Genomic DNA, 21,834 nt, shown 5'->3' with positions numbered 1-21,834 from the left:
TCCCTTCCTATTATCGTATTAACCCCTCGTTTCATGTGTCTCTCCTCAGGCCGGTGGTAGCTGGTCCCCTGCAAGAAGGTGAGGTGCCGGAGGTCCCTCCGCCCCCTCTGGACATCGAGGGGTCCCCGGCGTACACAGTACGTGCTATTCTGGACTCGAGACGCCGGGTGAGGGGCCTGCAGTACCTCGTGGACTGGGAGGGGTACGGTCCGGAGGAGAGGTGCTGGGTACCGGTGGGGGACATCTTGGATCCGTCAATGTTGAGGGATTTTCATCGCCTCCATCCGGATCGCCCTGCTCCTCGTCGTGGCTCCCCTTCCTGTTCGGGTGGTGCTCGGCGGTCGTCGTCACCGGCCTACTAGCTGCCACCGATCCCTTTTTCCCTTTTCTGTTGGTTTGGTCTGATTTGTTTCACCTGTTTCTCATTTAGACTTTTAGTTTGGCTATTTAAGTCGGTAGGCCCGCCTGCTCTTCGTGCGGGCTTGTTTATTCCCACTTTGTATGTGGGGTAGTGCAATCTGGGTTTGTTTCTTGTTTTGGGCATTTTGTTTTATGACGCTCAGTTTCGTTGTATATACTATTTTGCCCGATGCTGATTAAAGCGCTATTCAGAACTTTCTGCCTCCTGCACCTGACTCCGCACCCACTATGCCTAAGGTTGTTACAATAACAAGCGGCAACAGTGAGAGACTTGTTTCTGGAAAGGTGGATATTTAAAAGTAGAAGTTCGAATTGTTTGGGCACAGACCTGGATAGAATGACAGAACTCTGTAGGCTATCTCTGCAGTAGATTACAACTCCGCCCCTTTTGGCAGTTCTAACTTGTCAGAAAATGTCATAGTTAGGGATGGAAATTTCAGGATTTTTGGTGGCCTTCCTAAGCCAGAATTCAGACACGGCTAGGACATCCGGTGGAATGGGAGTGGTGCTGTGGGCTGCAGGGCCTGGGTTAACCTCTACATCACCAGAGAAACAGAGGAGGAGTAGGACAATAACTCTGAAAAATAGCTTTATTATGGGCAAATTAAACATATTGTTCTTATTAAAATCTATTGTAGCAGCAGTAGGCATACCTCCGGTCCTCAATCTCATCTTTGCACTCTCCCTCTCAAACTGAACAGGACATCTGTAGTCCTAGTCCGCGCCCACAGATATTGAATTTCTTGGACAAATAACAAATTATTTTACCGAAGAAGCCTTTGATTCGCCTTCTGAAGTGCCACCGTACAGAGCACAGCCATTTGTTAGGCAGAACAAAAAAGCTTTATGATTGAGATAGCCTATCCAGTGCAGTTTACACCCCAGCAGCGCAAAAACTTGGGAAAGAAGTACATTTTCTGAGAAATATAACTTTGCCTTGTGCTTCTCCGAGCATGCTTTTTGCATAGCCTAGACCTAGGCCTATAGCCTATAGTACAGGCCAGGGATATTCAACTCTTACACAACAAGGTCCAAAGCCTGCTGGTTTTCTGTTCTACCTGATAATTAATTGCACCCACCTGGTGTCCCAGGTTATGGACCTGGTGACCTGGTGTCCCAGGTCTAAATCAGTCCCTGATTCGAGGGAAACAATTAAAACATGCAGTGGAACTGGCTTCGAGGTCTAGAGTTGAGTTTGAGGCGTATAAGCTATGGGTCCTTTGATTGAGGCCACACTAGGTGCACTTGCTATTGGGCACCCAGCAGAGAATCGGGGATGAGGGGCAGCATCGGGCACACATCGAGATACAATTAAGCAATAAGGCACAAGGGGGTGTGGTACATGGCCAATATACTGTAGTATATTGGCCATATACCACAAACTCCACAGGTGCCTTATCACTATTATAAACTGGTTAACAATTTAATTAAAACAGTACAAATAATTGTTTTATCATACCAGGGCTCAAACCACCCAGTTTATTATAAGAAACTAATTCTCAAACACAGAGAAATATGACATTTAATCGATTACAAATTACATGACCCTCCCCTTGACTAAATAAAGAAAAAATACTAAACCCTTCCCTTGACCGAAATAGAAAAATGATTATCCTCCCCCATTTTCCTCCGGTAACAATTGTGTAAATTTCGACCACTCCCTAACACGAAACCAACTTACAAATGTGTAGACTGCCCCAACTTAGATTGCTTGAGAAAATATTTTTCATATATAACAATATTTAAATGACCTCTCAATGCATTTCAATGTGGGAAATGGTAAAAAAAAACATAAATTCTAGACTTATCTCTTCTTTCACCATTTAAGATATCAACGCCAAGTTAATGTTGAGATGTTCAGACTGACCCAACTTAGATTGCTTACATTCAGATTTGTTATACTATTTATACTCTGTAAAATATAAGCATTGAATTTTTGCATATATTAACATTGTAACGACCTGGGTGTCGGGGGGTGCGAAGTCAGACGCAGGAACAGCAGAGCTTCAATATGTTGAGTCTTTAATACCCAACTGGCAAACAAAATGTCCAACACGGACGTACTGGGTGTCATACACAACGGTCCAACGACACGAGAAACAAACCCAGTCCACAATAACAATATCCACTCCCGAAATCCAAAAGCTACAATATAACAATCCCGCACAAAGAAGCGTACGGGCTGGCTAATAAAGCCACACTAATTAACAACTAACTGAACACAGGTGATACAAATAAACACATAAGGAGGGGGAGGAAAAAGAGTCAGTGGCAGCTAGTAGGCCGGTGACGACGACCGCCGAGCGCCACCCGAACGGGAAGGAGAGCCTGCCTCGGTTGAAGTCTTGACAAACATGGGTTTGAATTAGCTACCACTGTATTACTGTGGTTCTATCTAAAACGGACCTGCTCCTTGGCCAATTAAGCTATAATACCAATTTTTAAACATTCAGGCTATCCTAACTTCAAATTCTTTAAGCTCTTAATCAACTATAACTATACACATTTGCAGAAATGTGCATAAAATAACTCACCAAAAGTAACTCTTGATCCATTTAAGCTAGAGACACCGAACCAACTTTTACCTGTTCAGGCAATCCTAACTTCAAATTCGTAAGTACTTTAAACAACTATAACTATATAAATGCGCAAACATTTGCATAAAATAACTCACCAACAGTAACTATTGAACCGTTCAAGCTAGAGACACCAAACTAACTTTCTCATGTTCAGTCTATGCTAACTTCAATTTCTTAAAAACTTTTATCAACTATAACTATATAAATTAGCATGAAATAGCATAAAACAACCCACCAACAGTAACTCTTGAACTGTTCAAGCTGTTCTTCTCTTCCCAACCCCTTTTTAAAGAGACTTAAGGGAAGATACAAAGCAGGACCTGCTGCTTCTCCACACTGCGGCTTGTGTGTGTGTGTGCGTGTGTGTGTGCGTGTGTGTGTGGACACTGAGGCGGGGACATAAAAGGGACGGTACATGCCTTTAGAGACTAGACGCAGATGATCTTCTGATTAAAGGGGAGGTGTAAAGGAGACAGATGAGCTGCAGGCAAGAGAACAATCGGAACCAGAACCGACTGCAACAGTCAGCGGGCATTCCACTAGTTACTACACAGCACAGCACATGAAAGAGCACGGATCTTAAAATATGTGGCAGGCAGAAAACACATTCTCAAAATACAAACGCAGACAAATTCATGCTCTCCCAAACATGTTTTGATCAGAAGTGTGATGCAGAGACATATTGGTATTCAGTCATATGCCTGTGAACAGAGCCACCCTTAGTTGTTAGGGATCCCCTTTGTGGGGTGAGAGTGTGAGGGAGACGTTTATTGAAATGGATGAGAAAGGGAAACAAAGTGTCTGGGCTGACTGTGATGGCCGGGTCTATTCTGCCCCACTGCTGTGGTTCTCAAAGCCCTTTAAACACCACTACATCTTTCTAGCCTTCTCTTTTCAGCATGCCAACGACTCTCTGCAGCCCCGCTCTCTCTCTACTCTCTCTGCCAAGCATCAAGCCAGTCTGCCAGTCCGCTGCAGGCCAGTGTGCTGAGGGTCTTGCCACGTTAAAGCTGGACCGAACCAGCTAGGAAAGGAATGCCTCCCAGTGTTAGACCAACCTGATGATTTATGGTATACACATATGGGCCTTGTACTTAGTAGAAGTGAGTGTTTCATAATGATTTGAGTCTATTTGAGTGACAGGGATATGGGTTCTGTGTTGAAATGAGCACCGACTTAAAATCTAATTCCTTCCCTTTCTTTACTGACATTATTGACATAGGTTCCCTCACGGCCTATTCTGCCTCCCGGTTCCCAGGAGACCAGTGTAGAACTATAACATTCCCACCTCCCCGAGTGCACTGCCTTGTACTAACACTGGCAGTGCAGACCAAACGCACATTTTTCCAGTTTCACACTTTCCAAAGACCTCCATTTATCCCCATTTATCTTCCTGACCATGTGAGCCTGCTTAACATTTTTCACCCCACAGACACATACCTCTGGTAGACCATGTGATTAGTCACAAGAGGTAATGCCCAATTTAATCAACATTTAAGAATACTTTGCCGGCTGTTTCTTTCCTCTTTAAAAATGCTCGGCATTCTAAAAATAGTAATGGGGAATACAGCACCTCTCATATAAGCTTCTTAACCTAATTGTTACTGATTTGGGACATCTGGCATTTTCCGGGTCACTTTAACACTTATCTTCAAGCCAATATTTAGGGTCAGTGGTGACACTCCAGATTGTTTAAAATCTTATTGAAAGAGTACTTTCTGCATTCCCAAATAACTTTGGAAACTCCATTCAGTGTATCTGTCACTCTATTCATTGTATATTTTCACATGACCCTTCCGTTATACTGTATACCTCATAGGATTAACTCAGAATAATGTTTACGACCACAAATAAAAATAATTGTGTTCATAACCGTAGATATCGACTTTGTCACACCCTGATCTGTTTCACCTGTCTTTGTGCTTGTCTCCACCCACCTCCAGGTGTCGCCCATCTTCCCCATTATCCCCTGTGTCTTTATACCTGTGTTCTCTGTTTGTCTGTTGCCAGTTAATTTTGTTCGTCAAGCCTACCAGCATTTTCCCCTTGCTCCTGTCTTTTTCTAGTTCCTGTTTTCTAGTTTTCCCGGTTTTGACCATTCTGCCTGCCCTGACCCTGAGCCTGCCTGCCGTTCTGTACCTTGTCATACCACCCTGGATTATTGCCCTCTGCCTGCCCTGACCCTGAGACTGCTTGCCATTCCGTACCTTATGGACTCTGATCTGGATTACTGACCTCTGCCTGCCCTTGACCTGTCGGTTTGCCTGCCCCCTGTTCTAGTAATAAACACTGTCTGCATCTGGGTCTTCGACACTGTCTGCATCTGGGTCTTCTCCTGATACGTGATAGACTTTGTCACTTCAGCATGCTTTTGTGGCACAGTCAATGTCACGCTGGGCTACGGGCCAGAAGGTTGAGGGTTTGCCGACCACCACGGACGTGCTAACTCTCCCTGCCTGTTTCCTTAGACGACGATCAGAGCTGGCTGCAGACAATGATCAGCTAGGTAGAAATCAGATTTTCAACATTTTGACGCTATATTTACAATTATACACCGGGACGTTTGAGCCCTGGATGCTGGTTGGCTGAAAGCCATGGTATATCAGACAATATACCATGAGTATGATGCAAAATGACTGTTGTAATTACATTGGTAACCTGTTTATAATAGCAATAAGGCACCCCAGGGGTTTGTGGTATATGGCCAATATACAACGGCTAAGGGCTGTTGCATCGTGCCTAAGAACAGCCCTTAGCTGTGGTGTCATAGACAACCCTGATGCTACGGCCGAAGACAGGGATAAGTACAAGAAGGCCTGCCACAGAGTCAATACAGGAATAAGGTGGAATCACATTACACAGGTTCCGCCGCACGCCGCATATGGCAGGGACTACAGTCCATTACAGATTACAAAGGAAAACCCAACCGTGATCTCCCCAACGATGCCTCTCTACCAGACGAACTCAATGCATTTTATGCACGCTTTGACAACAACAACATTGAGCCGGGTTTGAGGGCCGTCACCGATCTAGAGGACTGGGTGATCTCACTCTCCGAGGCCGACGTGAGAAGGGTCTTTAATCAGGTCAACACGCTCAAGGGCCCCGACGGTATTCCAGGGCGCGTTCTCAGAGCATGCGCAGAACAGCTGGCAGGAATATTCACTGTAATTTTCAACCTCTCCTTGTCCCAGTCTGTAATCCTCACATGTTTTAAGATGACCACAATCATCCCCGTTCCTAAGAACTCTAAGGCTTGATGCCACAATGATTACCGCCCTGTAGCACTCACTTCTGTAATCATGAAGTCTTTTGAGAGGCTGTTTAACTCCACCATCCCAGCCACCCACTCAATATGCATACCGCCCCAACAGATCCATAGATGAAGCAATCTCAATTGCTCTCCACACTTCCCTCATCTACCTAGATAAGAGAAATACCTATGTGAGAATGCTGTTCATTGACTACAGCTCAGCATTCAACACCATTATTCCCTCCAAGCTTGTCACTAAGCTTAGGACACTGGGGTGCTCTGGAGTAGGTTTTCATCAAGGATCTCTCTGTACTTTGCTCCGTTCATCTTTCCCTCAATTCTGACTAGTCTCCCTGCCGCTGAAAAACATCCTCACAGCATGATGTTGCCACCACCATGCTTCACCATAGAGATGGTGCCTGGTTTCCTCCAGATGTGAAACTTGGCATTCAGGCCAAAGAATTCAATCTTGGTTTCATCAGACTAGAGAATCTTGTTTCTCATGGTATGAGTCTTTGGGTGCCTTTTGGCAAACTCCAAGCGGGCTGTCATGTGCCTTTTACTGAGGAGTAAGCTTTCATCTGGCCACTCTACCATAAAGGCCTGATTGGTGGAGTACCGCAGAGATGGTTGTCCTTCTGAAAGGTTCTCCCATCCCCACAGATGAACTCTGGAGCTCTGTCAGAGTGACCATCGGGTTCTCCAAAGCCCTTCTCCGCCAATTGCTCAGTTTGGCCAGACGGCCAGCTCTAGGAAAAGTCTTGGTGGTTCCAAACTTCTTCCATTTATGAATGATGGAGGCCACTGTGTTCTTGGGGACCTTCAATGCTGCAGACATTTTTTTGTTACCCTTCACCAGATCTGGGCCTCCATACAATCCTGTCTCTGATCTCTACGGACAATTCCTTCGACCTTTTGTCTTGGTTTTTGCTCTGGCATGCACTGTCAACTGTGGGACCTAATATAAATAGGTGTGTGCCTTTCCAAATCATGTCCAATCAATTGAATTTACCACAAGTGGACTCCAAGTTGCAGAAACATCTCAAGGATGTTCAATGGAAACAGGATTACCTGAACTCAATTTCGAGTCTCATAGCAAAGGGTCTGAATACTTATGTAAATAAGGTATTTTTGTTTTAACTTTTTATACATTTACAACATTTTCTATAAACCTGTTTTTGCTTTATCATTGTGGTGTATTGTGTGAATATTGATGAAGAAAATAACAAAATGTGGAAATACTGAATACTTTCCGAATGCACTGTATCCCTGCACATGTAAATATGGTATTGGAACTGACTTTTTAAATATTTACTGTAAATAGTATGCTTACTTACTTACTTACTTTATTGTGTATTTCATATTTCTTATTCTTATTTCTCATGTGTTTTTTTCTAGTCATACATTGTTATTGATTATTTAATTGTTGGGTTTTGATTTTCCAAGAAAGGCATTTCACTGTACCTGTGCATGTGACATTAACACTTGAAACTTTTATATTGGCCGTATACCACACCCCCTCGGGCCTTATTGCTTAATTATATAAAATATGTGCAATACATTTTCCACTAACAAGTTTCTGTCCCAATACACCACACAACCAATAAGCAAAGCATACTGACTTCAGGCACTTCAACATCATGCTTTGCATTTTAAACACCACAATAAAATAGATTATGTCAATCTCAACAGAAAGTAGGCCTACATCCCTCCCTACCTTGTAGGCCTAACCATTATCAAAAGCTTAACTTGACAATCTCCGAATGTCACTACATTTCATGGTGTTTTGTAACAGATGTTTCTTTCCAATCATCAAAATGACCGCTGCAGAGTTTATATTTTGGACTAATCTGTGCAAGTAGCCTACAGAAGATTTTTGCAGTAGACTAATCAGTTTAAAACACTGTGACTTTTTGTGTTTACACCACACATAAAAGGTGAAACATTTTCTAAGTTAAATGACAAATATTTAGGCTATATTGAAGCGTTAGGTTCTAGGTGTGCAACCAAGAGCAGCTCGGATGGGAGATGTGGAACATATGTGGCCAGATTATTATAGGACGACTTGGGAGAATGATCCGCAACAGACAACGCATATCAGTATCAGAACTTCAAATACAGCCAGACTGGCCTGCTACTGTACCATTCTAGACCTTATAAACTGTCAAAAGTAGACCAACAACGGATCCAAATGGAACTAAATATACAAATCACATGGCTTCTGAGCCATTATTCAAATTACATTTTCACGGCAGTTTACAGCCAAGAGTAGAATTTTGTACTCACCTGAAAACAATAATGCAATTATTTATTGCATTGTGGTGTTGTAGGCTAGTCTAGGTAGGATAACTGTATTGTCCATAAACAAGATCAATAGGGGATCTTTTTGAGCAGACTTCGCTGTTTTTTCACGCGCAATGACACACCTGGCCTCTCTGCTTTCATAGAAAATTGGTGGAGCTTTGAATTATTTTATGTGAAGTATCATGCTAGATTAGCCTATTGCAGATCTGGACAAACTATTCATGTAACATTAATGTTATGCTGAACAGTGGATAGAGGGCAGGATAGACAGTTACAATGGTAGAATATTGACCTGTGGACGTATAAGACGTATGAAAGCAGTTGATAAAGTTTGGCTAGGATGGAAGAAATTATATAGTAATAAAAAAAAGATGAACGTAAACCAGGGACGAACGCGCTAGCCTCTCCTGTGTCCAATAAAAAAACCACTCAACCCTCCCCAAAGCAAAAATAATAATTTGACAACCCTCCCCTATTTTGGACCATCCCCACACCCAGTAAATTTTGAACTGTCCCTTAGAGGGCCCCCTTGCAGTGGAAGCATCCAGATCTTATCCTGTTGGTTATAAGTATTGTAATAAATTATATGAATGTTAAAGATGCCCATGTGTATTGCAGCAAAGCAAAATGTTTTTACTTTAAGAGGAATGTTCATATTTCTATTGCCTCCCTGAGTTTTATGAGGTTTAGTGTTATTGGAAAGATTTTCACCCAAAAAATATTGCATAGCTCCCTTGTAGCTATTTCTAGTGGGAGCAGTTCCTCAAGTGGCACATTACTGTTACAACTATTTCGAATAAAGTGTGTAAGTGTCACCAAGGCGGCATGAGGGCTCCCTTCGGCCTGTACCTGGATAATCTAGCACGCATAAACACACCACACTGGCTTTTAAGTCAAGTCCTCTAACCTTTCTGATGACTCCGTGGAGGGTTTGTATGCATCTGAACTCAATTGTTACATGCCCTTGCAGAGGCAAAGAATGTGGCGCTGAGCAAAAAATAGAAAGATAATATTAGTAGCACTAAGCCTAGGGCCCGGGCCGAGACTGGGCCATGTAGTGTGGAGATGGGATCTGAGGTACTGGGCTTTGATGATGAACCCCTCATTTTTTTATCAGCCCATACGTTAACACCCAATGGCATCTCATGATTCTGACCGACGCCGCCAGAAGGGAGTCAGTGCTTTGTCTGGGAGATGTTGAACAAATAAAACCAGACGATTCCAGTGTCTTCAGACTGTGGTCTGGTCGATCACCGTGGTCAACACACCTCTCTACGCGTTCCTTTGAAGAACGAGCTAAACCTTCCCTGCTGAAAAGCCAATCAGTTAAACACATGAAGAGCACCAACCGCAGCAGCGCCTGAGGCAGTTGGCCTTTTCCTCCCTCTCCTCCTCGGAATGGCGGTTCTGAGGCAGTTGGCCTTTTCCTCCCTCTCCTCCTCGGAATGGCGGTTCTGAGGCATGAGCAGCACATGGAGCAGCCTTTGCAGAGGTCAACGGGTTGCCATGCTGCTTCGCCCAGCGAGCGAGCCACATTGAACCACTCAGCCTTTTTATTCCCCACCATGTGAACGAGCCAAAGCCCAGGCCTAAGAGCAGCAGTGCACGGCTATATCTTCCACTCCACCAGGACCACATGGATTTTATAGCATTTATTGGCTACCTCTGGCATTTGGGTTTCGCCAGTGCTGCAGTGCTCTCCAGTTTCTCCAGCGAACGGCTTATCATTGTGCCGCATCGCCGCACGCTGTACAAACAGCAGCTGGCAGCCAAACCACAGAGGGCCCTCAGAAATTAAATGCTTATTTGAATCAAAAAGAATGGAAATGTTATGCTTTATAGTTGAAATCATCAGAGAAACAATGTCAGTGTAACAAATCTGCATGGATTCGGTACTGCAGCTGTAGAGGGACTGACAAAGAGGCCACCCAAGGCCAGTTCACAACACATGACAAGAAAGAGTGAGGAAGGATCCCTCTTTGTGACTAGTCTCAATGCAAATAACTGCTCAACTTGGGAATGCCTAACAATTCCTTGAGAATTGTTATTTGTCATTGTCATTGGAGAGCTGGCTTGAACGTTCTGGCATCCACTATGTTCTTGAGCAGTTCCAGTGCTATCTGGAACTGTAGTCCATCCATGTATTTTCGTCTCATAAGATATGACTTGGAATCCATTATCAACTCAATGGTAAATGTACGCCATCTACATACTTGAAATGTACAAACTGTTGATGCAAAGCTGTCCACTGTACGTCCATTTGAAAGTGCCAGGTAAAAAAGATCTCTCTATGAAAGCCTTTGTCTGCATCATAAAACGCTGCGGGTATAATAAAGTTGATTCAGTGATTAATTATTGAGCTATTCGCAGATTTAGAGGAGAACACCGAGTTCTTTTATTTGATTATTACCTATTTCAGTAAGGGCCAAAAATGCTTCATTTGTACTTTTCTAGACCTACTTTTTCATATAAAGAAAATTAGAAACATGATAAGCTGGGTATAGGCTCTGGACACCTGTAACATCCAAAATCATCTAATTAAGGAACTATTACAGTGTGGGTGTGTGTGTGTGTGTGTGCGCGTGCGCGCGTGGTGTGTGTCTTCGCAACACTGGCCATAGCAACCTGACCCCCTTAACCCCACTCAAAAGTAGCACAACTTTCCAGCAGTTTGCATCAGATATTGGGGGAGAGAGAATTGTCAGAATTAGTTGCAGAACTTATTTAGTATATGGTACAAAATAAATAAAGATGACAATAACACATCATTGTTGAAGTAAGCATTTCACTCAAATCAAACCAAATCAGAGTTTATGAGTCAATAATACAAATAATAATAGTAATAATACAAAGTAAAATAATAGAGTAGGAAAAAGTGGTAAAATGTCAATGGGGGAGCAGGGGTGGAGGGAAGTCTAGTGGTGGCTTTTCAGCAGCCTGATGGTCTGGGGGCAGAAGCTATTGGCCAGTCTGTCAGTTATTCTGGCCAGTCTCATTTCAAGGAATAACGCTAACCTTGTCAGTTTAACCTCATCAGTTAAAGATACAGAGATAGTGGATAGTGCTCACATTGAAGAATCAAAGTGCTGCTCTGCAAAGGTGCAACGTTCAGGGCTTTGGATTTATCGCCATCCAGCCCTCTCGCTCCAGCCCTTACTTGACCCACATAGTGTCACGAAGTTCAGTCATGGCTGGAATCATGTCGGAAACTCCTGCAGCAGATGGTTCACATTCATTCAGAATGTGTTATTATTATTATTATTTCATTCTTCTCTGTAAAAATGTGAACCATCTGCTGCAGGAGCACAGGGGAATAGCAGAGCGTGTTGCAGTGCTCTCAGTGTGGATTGATGCCCTGAGACTCCTACAGCTCAATATAAACCAGGCCTTCATCTACAATACCCCTCTATCTTGCTAATCATGTGGAATGCTTTGGTTATAAATGCCATGTTTTCCAGGGCATAGCCTGACTAGGTGCAAGTAGTGGCCATTCTCTCTGTGTGGCCTTATACCACCACCACAATGATGTCCACAATCAAGAACGATCAACTATCTTCGAGTTTCGGAGATTCACAGGAAACTAGGCATGAGACACTTCCTCCTGTTGATATACCATATATTCCCATTGAGGAATATTTCAAAGGGGGCATTCAAGGGCACTGATATGCTTCCCTTCTGAGGGTAAAATAGCACAATGAGGCCTAGCATTGTAAATTCCACTACATAAACAATAACGTCATTAATTAGCCATGACTCACTCACTGCCACTGTGGTACGTTGGTAAACCATTCCTTGACAGGTACTGTATCTATTCTACAAAAGACACTTCACACTTCCCAAAGCTTCTCATGTAGACCTCAGTTATAATCTGTATTCCTTGGGGATACACATTCTATCTGCACCTCTAGAAAAAAAGGTGCTTTCTAGAACCTAAAAGGGTTCTTGGCTGTCCCCATAGGAAACCCCTTTGAAGAACTATTTTGGGTTCCAGGTAGAACCCTTTCCACAGAGGGCTCTACATGGAACCCAAAATGGTTCTACCTGGAACTAAAAAGGGTTCTACCTGGAACCCAACATGGTTCTAGCTAGAACCAAAAAGGGTTTTTCAAAGAAGAACCCTTTTGGTAAACTTTTTTCTAAGAGTGTGGGACTACCAAGGTAAGCCAAGGTGTTATTGCCAGATGTTGGGAAAATCAGAGATGCCTGGAAAGACTTCATACAGAGTGTTGTTGTCAGATATTCGTGTGAGTAACCGGATATCTTGCACCACCATTTCTCGAAAATGACTAAACAATTTGAGAAAACATGGACTCAATGACCTTTATCATTGAAGACACTTGCCATAGCTTGGTAAGGATTATCAGTTGATCTTTAACACAAGGCACCAGCACTGACATAACATTAGAGATTATCTGGCTGTTAATCCTGTTTATCATTTTTTCATTTTTTTGCTTGCCCTAAATCCATTGAAGCATCTGAATGTCTTTGTGAAGGTTGGCCAGTGGCAGCTCTCCATTTGATCCTGTGTGATCTGAGACATCCCACATTGTCAGGGATATGGATCTCGGCATTGTGTGTCAAAGGGCAGGCCACACAACTCTAATCCTCCATGGTTACAACCTCATCCACATGTGCTGTGGTGTTGTCATTCACCAGCAGTGTACTTTCAGTCAGGCAAGTCACAATACGGACCGATACACACAGACAAACAAGGCAAGACACATGAACTCCTTTGGCTGAAGGGGATGGGCTTTGCATCAGTTGAATTCATATCACTTCAATTAATCATAACAGGCTATGTTCAGTTGTATGACTGTCATGTTAACTCAGACCAGGTGGAGCTGGTGTTATTGTGATGGGAAAATTAAAGAAGGTGATACTCGCAATTTGCAGGCGCTGTTATTCTATTCATCAAATGGGGAATAGTTCAAAGAGGAGTGACACAGGGGTGTGATTCTACCATTTAAATTGAGTTGATTCGATTAGAATCTGGATGTGTTTTCCTGCCTATTTTTTTAATTAGCAAAGTGCAAAGAAATTGTAATTCAGGTTGGGCGTGATTTTCTGCTTGCATTTGGTGACAAGTACAGGGAATTCATTCCTACTTTGAGAACTTGTTAGCAGCTCCTGTGTGTATAATTTTTTATCTCAGAGATCATTCTGAACTGAAGGTACGAGTAACCACGTTAAATCTTATTTAGTGGATAGTCATTTACACTGTGTTATTCTGTAATGTATCATGTATTTCATGTACACTGTAATTGTTTGAGTGTTAATTATTTTGTGACTAATAAATCCTATTAGTTGAATTGAGTAAATGCATTCCTTGTTTTACAGAGTCATTCTTTGATTGACTATACATTCATAATTTAGTATGAATTATACTAAAATATAGTAGAATTGTATTTATTGGTGAATATTATTTACACTAAACATAGCTTGGGTTCCACCTTGGCAGCTCTGGTCTACTTGACTCAGTAAATTAATGCTAGAACATTGATCGCTAGGATTAGCTATTTGTATCTATTCTCTCAATAATTGCATAACAGTGCAAGAGAGACACATGTTCATTCTAGTCATACTGAGGAGTGATTCAAGGCTCACTACCTTGACTAGATCCTCCAGAGACGTACAGAGCCTGTTGCCTTTATTCACATAATAATGAAGTCAGATTGATGAATAGTTTATTATTATAATCCAACTACATTATGAGATACGGTCCCATTTTGAAGCAGATTCAGTGTGACTTCATAGACTTAAGCATTCCTAAAGCCTTCATAGAGCATTCATAATGTACTATAAAGCCTGTATAAGAATGACACGTCACATTTCTAAAGTGAAGAGAAATTAAGCGTAACACCCTGCATCCTCCATAACACCCTGCATCCTCCGTAACACCCTGCATCCCACTGCTGACTTCTCTCTGTAGCTAAGCAGGGTCAGTCTTGGTCAGTCACTGGATTGGAGACCAGATGATGCTGGAATCTGACCACAGTAGGGGGCACTCTTCCTTCTGAGCTATGGAGATTGCAATGCCCCAGGGCATAATAGGGGCTATTGCCCTGTGTAGGGTGCTGTTTTTTAGATGAGATGTTAAAATGGGTGTCCTGACTCTCTGTGGTTATTAAAAATCCCATGGCACTTATTGTAAGAGTAGGGGTGTTAACCCTGGTGCCCTGGCTAAATTCCCAACCTGGCCACCTTCTATCATGGCCCTCTGATTCCCAATTGGCATATATCACTCCTCACCTATCCCCCATGAGCGTTCTGGCTCAAAATGGTTGCTGTGCATCACCCAAGTGGGTGCTAAACATTGGTGGTGGAAGAGATGTGCTACCCCCTTACTATGTAAAGCGCTTTGAGCACCTACTGTAGGTATATATAGGCGCTGTATAAATGCATTCCATTATTAATATTATATGTCCGAATGCTTCTCAAACTGTTTTTCTTACATAATGTACATGGCCTTGAACACAGGTGACCTTTGACATCATATAACCCACCCTTTAAACTGTACAGGAGTTCCTGGGAGGTCATTTGACTACTGATGCATGTACGATACCGTCCTGGACGTGTCATTAACCAGGACTCCAAAGACCTGCTGTACAGTCGTGACCAAAAGTTTTGAGAATGACATAAATATACATTTTCACAAAGTTTGCTGCTTCAGTGTCTTTAGATATTTTTGTCAGATGTTACTATGGAATGCTGAAGTATAATTACAAACATTTCATAAGTGTCAAAGGCTTTTATTGACAATTACATGAAGTTGATGCAAAGAGTCAATATTTGCATTGTTGACCCTTCTTTTTCAAGACCTCTACAATCCGCCCTGGCATGCTGTCAATTAACTTCTGGGCCACATCCTGACTGATGGCAGCCCATTCTTGCATAATCAATGCTTGGAGTTTGTCAGAATTTGTGGGGTTTGGTTTGTCTACCCGCCTCTTGAGGATTAACCACAACTTCTCAATGGGATTAAGGTCTGGGGAGTTTCCTGGCCATGGACCCAAAATATCGATGTTTTGTTCCCCGAGCCACTTAGTTATCACTTTTGCCTTATGGCTAGGTGCTCCATCATGCTGGGAAAGGCATTGTTCGTCACCAAACTGTTCCTGGATGGTTGGGAGAAGTTGCTCTTGGAGGATGTGTTGGTACCATTATTTATTCATGGCTGTGTTCTTAGCCAAAATTGGGAGTGAGCCCACTCCCTTGGCTGAGAAGCAACCCCACACATGAATGGTCTCAGGATGCTTTACTGTTGGCATGACACAGGACTGATGGTAGCGCTCACCTTGTCTTCTCTAGACAAGCTTTTTTTCCGGATGCCCCAAACAATCGGAAAGGGGATTCATCCGAGAAAATGACTTTACCCCAGTCCTCAGCAGTCCAATCCCTGTACCTTTTGCAGAATATCAGTCTGTCCCTGATGTTTTTCCTGGAGAGAAGTGGCTTCTTTGCTGCCCTTCTTGGCCACTAGGCCATCCCCCAAAAGTCTTCGCCTCACTGTGCGTGCAGATGCACTCACACCTGCCTGCTGCCATTCCTGAGCAAGCTCTAAACTTTAGGAGACGGTCCTGGTGCTTGCCGGACTTTCTTGGGCACCCTGAAGTCTTCTTCACAACAATTGAACCGCTCTCCTTGAAGTTCTTGATGATCCAATAAATGGTTGATTTAGGTGCAATCTTACTGGCAGCAATATCCTTGCCTGTGAAGCCCTTTTTGTGCAAAGCAATGATGACGGCACGTGTTTCCTTCCAGGTAACCATGGTTGACAGAGGAAGAACAATGATTCCAAGCACCACCCTCCTTTTGAAGCTTCCAGTCTGTTATTCGAACTCAATCAGCATGACAGAGTGATCTCCAGCCGTGTCCCCGTCAACACTCACACCTGTGTTAACGAGAGAATCACTGACATGATGTCAACTGGTCCTTTTGTGGCAGGGCTGAAATGCAGTGGAAATGTTTTGGGGGATTCAGTTCATTTGCATGGCAAAGAGGGACTTTGCAATTAATTGCAATTCATCTGATCACTCTTCATAACATTCTGGAGTATATGCAAATTGCCATCATACAAACTGAAAATTAATATTTGTGTCATTCTCAAAACTTTTGGCCACGACTGTAGATCTTGTGACATTAACCCTAATGTTCAGTTAGGCCTATGGTTAAACAGTTCAATCAAGTTCTAATATGTTTGATATGCAGTCCACCTCTCTACACGCTACTTCTCATGTGGAAAGTATTGAGTTCTCCCCTGTCTTTGCGTTGAGAGAGTGTCACAGAGCAGGACCCTTCAGAGCAGGACCCTTCAGTATAAGCCTATATACTTTCTCAGAGAAAGCAAAGGGACATTCTACAGTATGTGGGAACCCTGAAGAGATGGTAGAGAGGGAACATGGCACCAGCTGGTGCCACACTCTCAAATGATGTATGGTCTAGACGTAACGCAACATCAAAGCAGTGGTTAGAGTTTAAATATTTGTGCAGCAGACATCTGAAACTCAATCAAGCCTTCATCATTTCATGCTTGGCATAGATATTGCATCAACGGGAGACGGGATGTGGCACCTCATTTTTCTACACTCTCCCCCTAGTTAATGGGGCTCGACGTTTGATTGTGGAATGATTACACACAGATGGTAATTAAGTGAAACACGGACGATCTGAGAAAGAGAAAGATACTGCGATAGTAGTTGTGTTGCATCCATAAATGGAGTGCAGAAACCCCTCTCATCAGATGGACTGCAGCTACCTGCAAACACTAAGGCTAGCAAGGCTCTAGCTGCTTCACATGGAGTTCAAATGGGGATTCTACTTCACATGGAACACCCACGTGTGTTTGTTGTGATCAGTAGCTAAATGGCTGTGTGAATGTCCCCTCTGTAGCCATGGTGTACTGAACCATCTGTGCCAATTTACACCCAGTGTTTAAGAAGGAGGTTCAAAGTGCAGGTTTCAGCTCTATCCCTCTTTATCCCTTGTCCACAGAGGCTTTAGTCCCATCACACACGCTGATGGCTTTCTAGCATCCAGCCAAAACAGCCAGGCAAAGCCGCGCTGCCCAGAAGCCTCGAGGTACCTTCCTGCATGTTGAGAGAGAGCCTCCAACGGAGAGTCAGAAGAAATAGTGCATTTCTTCATTGGTGAATGGCCATGCTTAGCAACAGCTTTGTCCCCCTACAAAATTATATCACTGAGGAACTTTTCATGAATTTAACATGCGGAACACAAGGTGCTGGAAATGTCCTGACATTATTTACGGATTCTGTGTTATATAACAGTCGACAAAGAGACCCTATAATGAAGTTGAATACCTGCCAGGTCGCCATCGGAAAAACAACCCCGTACAGGAGCATGACTTCGTAGAAGGAAAAGGGTCCCTCTGACATCATTTTGATCAGATATTTACCTCTCCTCTTTTTCATATCAGTGAGTGATTGACCTGTCAATGGAAATAAACTCAGCAAAAAAAGGACCCTGTCTTTCAAAGAAAATTCCTAAAAATCCAAATAACTTCACAGATCTTCATTGTAAAGGGTTTAAACACTGTTTCCCATGCTTGTTCAATGAACCATAAATAATTAATGAACATGCACCTGTGGAACGGTCGTTAAGACACAAACAGCTTACAGATGGTAGGCAATTAAGGTCACAGTTATGAAAAGTTAGGACACTAAAGAGGCCTTTCTACTGACTCTGAAAAACACCAAAAGAAAGATGCCGAGGGTCCCTGCTCATCTGCGTGAACGTGCCTTAGGCATGCTGCAAGGAGGCATGAGGACTGCAGATGTGGCCCCGGCAATAAATTGCAATGTCCGTACTGTGAGACGCCTAAGACAGCGCTACAGGGAGACAGGATCATCCTCGCAGTGGCAGACCATGTGTAACAACACCTGCACAGGATCGGTACATCTGAACATCACACCTGCAGGACAGGTACAGGATGGCAACAACAACTGCCCGAGTTACACCAGGAATGCACAATCCCTCCATCAGTGCTCAGACTGTCCTCAATAGGCTGAGAGAGGCTGAACTGAGGGCTTGTAGGCTTGTTGTAAGGCAGGTCCTCACCAGACATCACCGGCTACAACGTTGCCTATGGGCACAAACCCACCATCGCTGGACCAGACAGGACTGGCAAAAAGTGATCTTCACTGACGAGTCGCGGTTTGTCTCACCAGGGGTGATGGTCGGATTCGCGTTTATTGTCGAAGGAATGAGCGTTACACCAAGGCCTGTACTCTGGAGTGGGATCGATTTGGAGGTGGAGGGTCCGTCATGGTCTGGGGCGGACTGAGATTGTTGTCATTGCAGGCAATCTCAACACTGTGCGTTACAGGGAAGGCATCCTCTTCCCTCAAGTGGTACCCTTCCTGCAGGCTCATCCTGACATGACCCTCCAGCATGACAATGCCACAAGCCATTCTGCTCATTCTGTGCATGATTTCCTGCAAGACAGGAATGTCAGTGTTCTGCCATGGCCAGCGAAGAGCCCGGATCTCAATCCCATTGAGCACATCTGGGACCTGTTGGATCGGAGGGGGAGGGCTAGGGCCAGGGCCGTTCCCCCCAGAAATGTCTGTGAACTTGCAGGTGCCTTGGTGGAAGAGTGGGGAAACATCTCACAGCAAGGACTGGCAAATCTGGTGCAGTTCATGAGGAGATGCACTGCTGTACTTAATGCAGCTGGTGGCCACACCAGATACTGAATGTTATTTTGGATTTTGACCCCCTTTGTTCAGGGACACATTATTCCATTTCTGTTAGTCACATGTCTGTGGAACTTGTTCAGTTTATGTCTCAGTTGTTGAATCTTGTTACGTTCATACAAATATTTACAAGTTAAGTTTGCTGAAAATAAACACAGTTGACAGTGAGAGGACGTTTCTTTTTTTGCTGAATTTAGATGTACCATAGTGTGCTGACCTCACAGTCACTGACTGCTCAATAGCTCTGGTATGCTCATCACACTGTTTATCCAACAGCTGGAGAAGTACAAATAAGATAGGAAGATTACTGTCGCTCCCTCTGTGCTAAGTTTTTTAAGGTTCAGGGTCTGACCACACTGAGTTTGCACATGCAACACGTGCTATAGCTACAAAAGAATAACAGAGATACAAGCACAAATAAAAAGTAATTTCCATGACTTTATGCCCTGAAATCTGCAGAAATGTCTCTCACGTTGCATGAATTCTTTGGTGCCTTTGGTCATCAGTGGGGGGCTCTGGTGCACAGACATTGTATACTTTAGAGTATGTCGTTTGTATTTATTTGCCAGAGTACGGCAGCTTTGATTTCCATCAGGGGATTTGTTTACTTTTATTGAAATTGTCTGGAATGCCATTGTTTGAGTCCACAGGAAATTGAAACACCGGTACGCAGAACATTTCAAAGACAGGGACAACGAGTTCAAAGACAGTTGGGAATGTGGAATCTTCAGGGAGATTTACTGACATACTGATGTCAATCTAGGGTTTGACCATTTGAAGATGAATCAAATAACATTCATTTTTGCCTGCCATGACCCATGATGATTGTAAAAATTCACAATTATGTACTGTATTACTGACTATTGCCTGAACATGGAAGTTTGTTGTGCCAATGGTGAGGTCAGCGTAAGGATCCCTGGACAGTTGCCAAGGTAGTTGATAAACATGTCAGATCTAAATGTTAGCTTCTTAAGATCATAAACATCCTCGAACAAAGACTCAAGTCATAGTGAAAGGTAAATGTTTAAAGGTCTAACTTAATCAAGAATACATTGTACATTTATTTTATTTTTATTTAACCTTTATTTTATCATGGAGTCAAAGTACATAATTGTGAAGGATAACGATCATCAAGGTATTTTTTACAGAATTACATAAATTACAGAAAATATACACATCAAAATATAAATGCAAAATGCAAGTAGAAGCACGGTCATAAAAAACAACACATTGATGAGTAATAACGTCCTCAACCAGCTTTCTGAATTGCCATAGAGCACCAGAACATCACATTAAAAAATATTTTGAAGATTGTTTCACAGATAAGGTGCAAGAAAACAAAAAGCTGATTTATCTAACTGAGTAGAAACCAAATTAATTTCCAGTTAGCCATTCCTGATACGGGGCGTGGTAATTCACATGTCTAAAGTTTAGTAATGTTCGTTTTTTTTATTAACCTTTATTTAACTAGGCAAGTCAGTTTAGAACAAATTCTTATTTACAATGAAAGCCGACACTGGCCAAATTGTGCACCGCCCAATCACGGCCAGTTGTGATACAGCCTGGATTTGAACCAGGGTGTCTGTAGTGACGCCTCTAGCACTGAGATGTATTTATTTTTATTTTTTATTTAACAAGGTAAGTTGACTGAGAACATATTCTCATTTACAGCAACAACCTGGGGAACAGTTACATGGGAGAGGATGAATGAGTCAATTGTAAATTGGGGATGATTAGGTGACCATGATGGTATGAGGGGCCAGATTGGGAATTTAGCCAGGACACCGGGGTTAACACCCCTACTCTAACAATAAGTGCCATGGGATCTTTAGTGACCACAGAGAGTCAGGACACCCGTTTAACGTCCCATTCGAAAGACGGCACCCTACACAGGGCAATGTCCCCAATCACTGCCCTGGGGAATTTTTTAGACGAGAGGAAAGGGTGCCTCCTACTGGCCCTCCAATACCACTACCAGCAGCATCTGGTCTCCCATCCAGGGACCAACCCTACTTAGCTTCAGAAGCAAGCCAGCAGTGGGATGCAATGTTGTATGATGCTGAGATGCAGTGCCTTAGACCGCTGCGCCACTCGGGAGCAGTGGATCAGTGGGACTTTTTGTAGAAGGGCTTTATAAACGAAAACATAGCAATGTATGAACCTACATGACATCAAAGAGGGCCAATCGCCTCCCGGGTGGCGCAGTGGTCTAAGGCACTGCATCGCAGTGCTAGCTGTGCAAACAGAGATTCTGGGTTCGAGCCCAGGCTCTGTCGGCCCATGGGGCGGCGCACAATTGGACCAGCGTCGTACGGGTTACAGACATTTTTTACAGACATTTTCCAATCCTCACTCAACCAGCAACATGTTCCAGTATTGTGGAAAAAATCAATAATTATACCAATTCCTAAAGTATCGAATCCCTCTGTGCTGAATGACTATCGCCCTGTCGCTTTGACATCCTTAGTTATGAAATGCCTTGAGAAAATTGTGAAAAGTCATATTCTCAGTGTCACCCAGAAGCTCCTCGACCCATTTCAGTTTGCCTATCAGACCAGCAGAGGAG

Source organism: Salvelinus namaycush, chromosome 24 (genome assembly GCF_016432855.1).
Source record: "Salvelinus namaycush isolate Seneca chromosome 24, SaNama_1.0, whole genome shotgun sequence".
Taxonomy (NCBI): domain Eukaryota; kingdom Metazoa; phylum Chordata; class Actinopteri; order Salmoniformes; family Salmonidae; genus Salvelinus; species Salvelinus namaycush.
Note: the sequence above shows the minus strand (reverse complement) of the source record.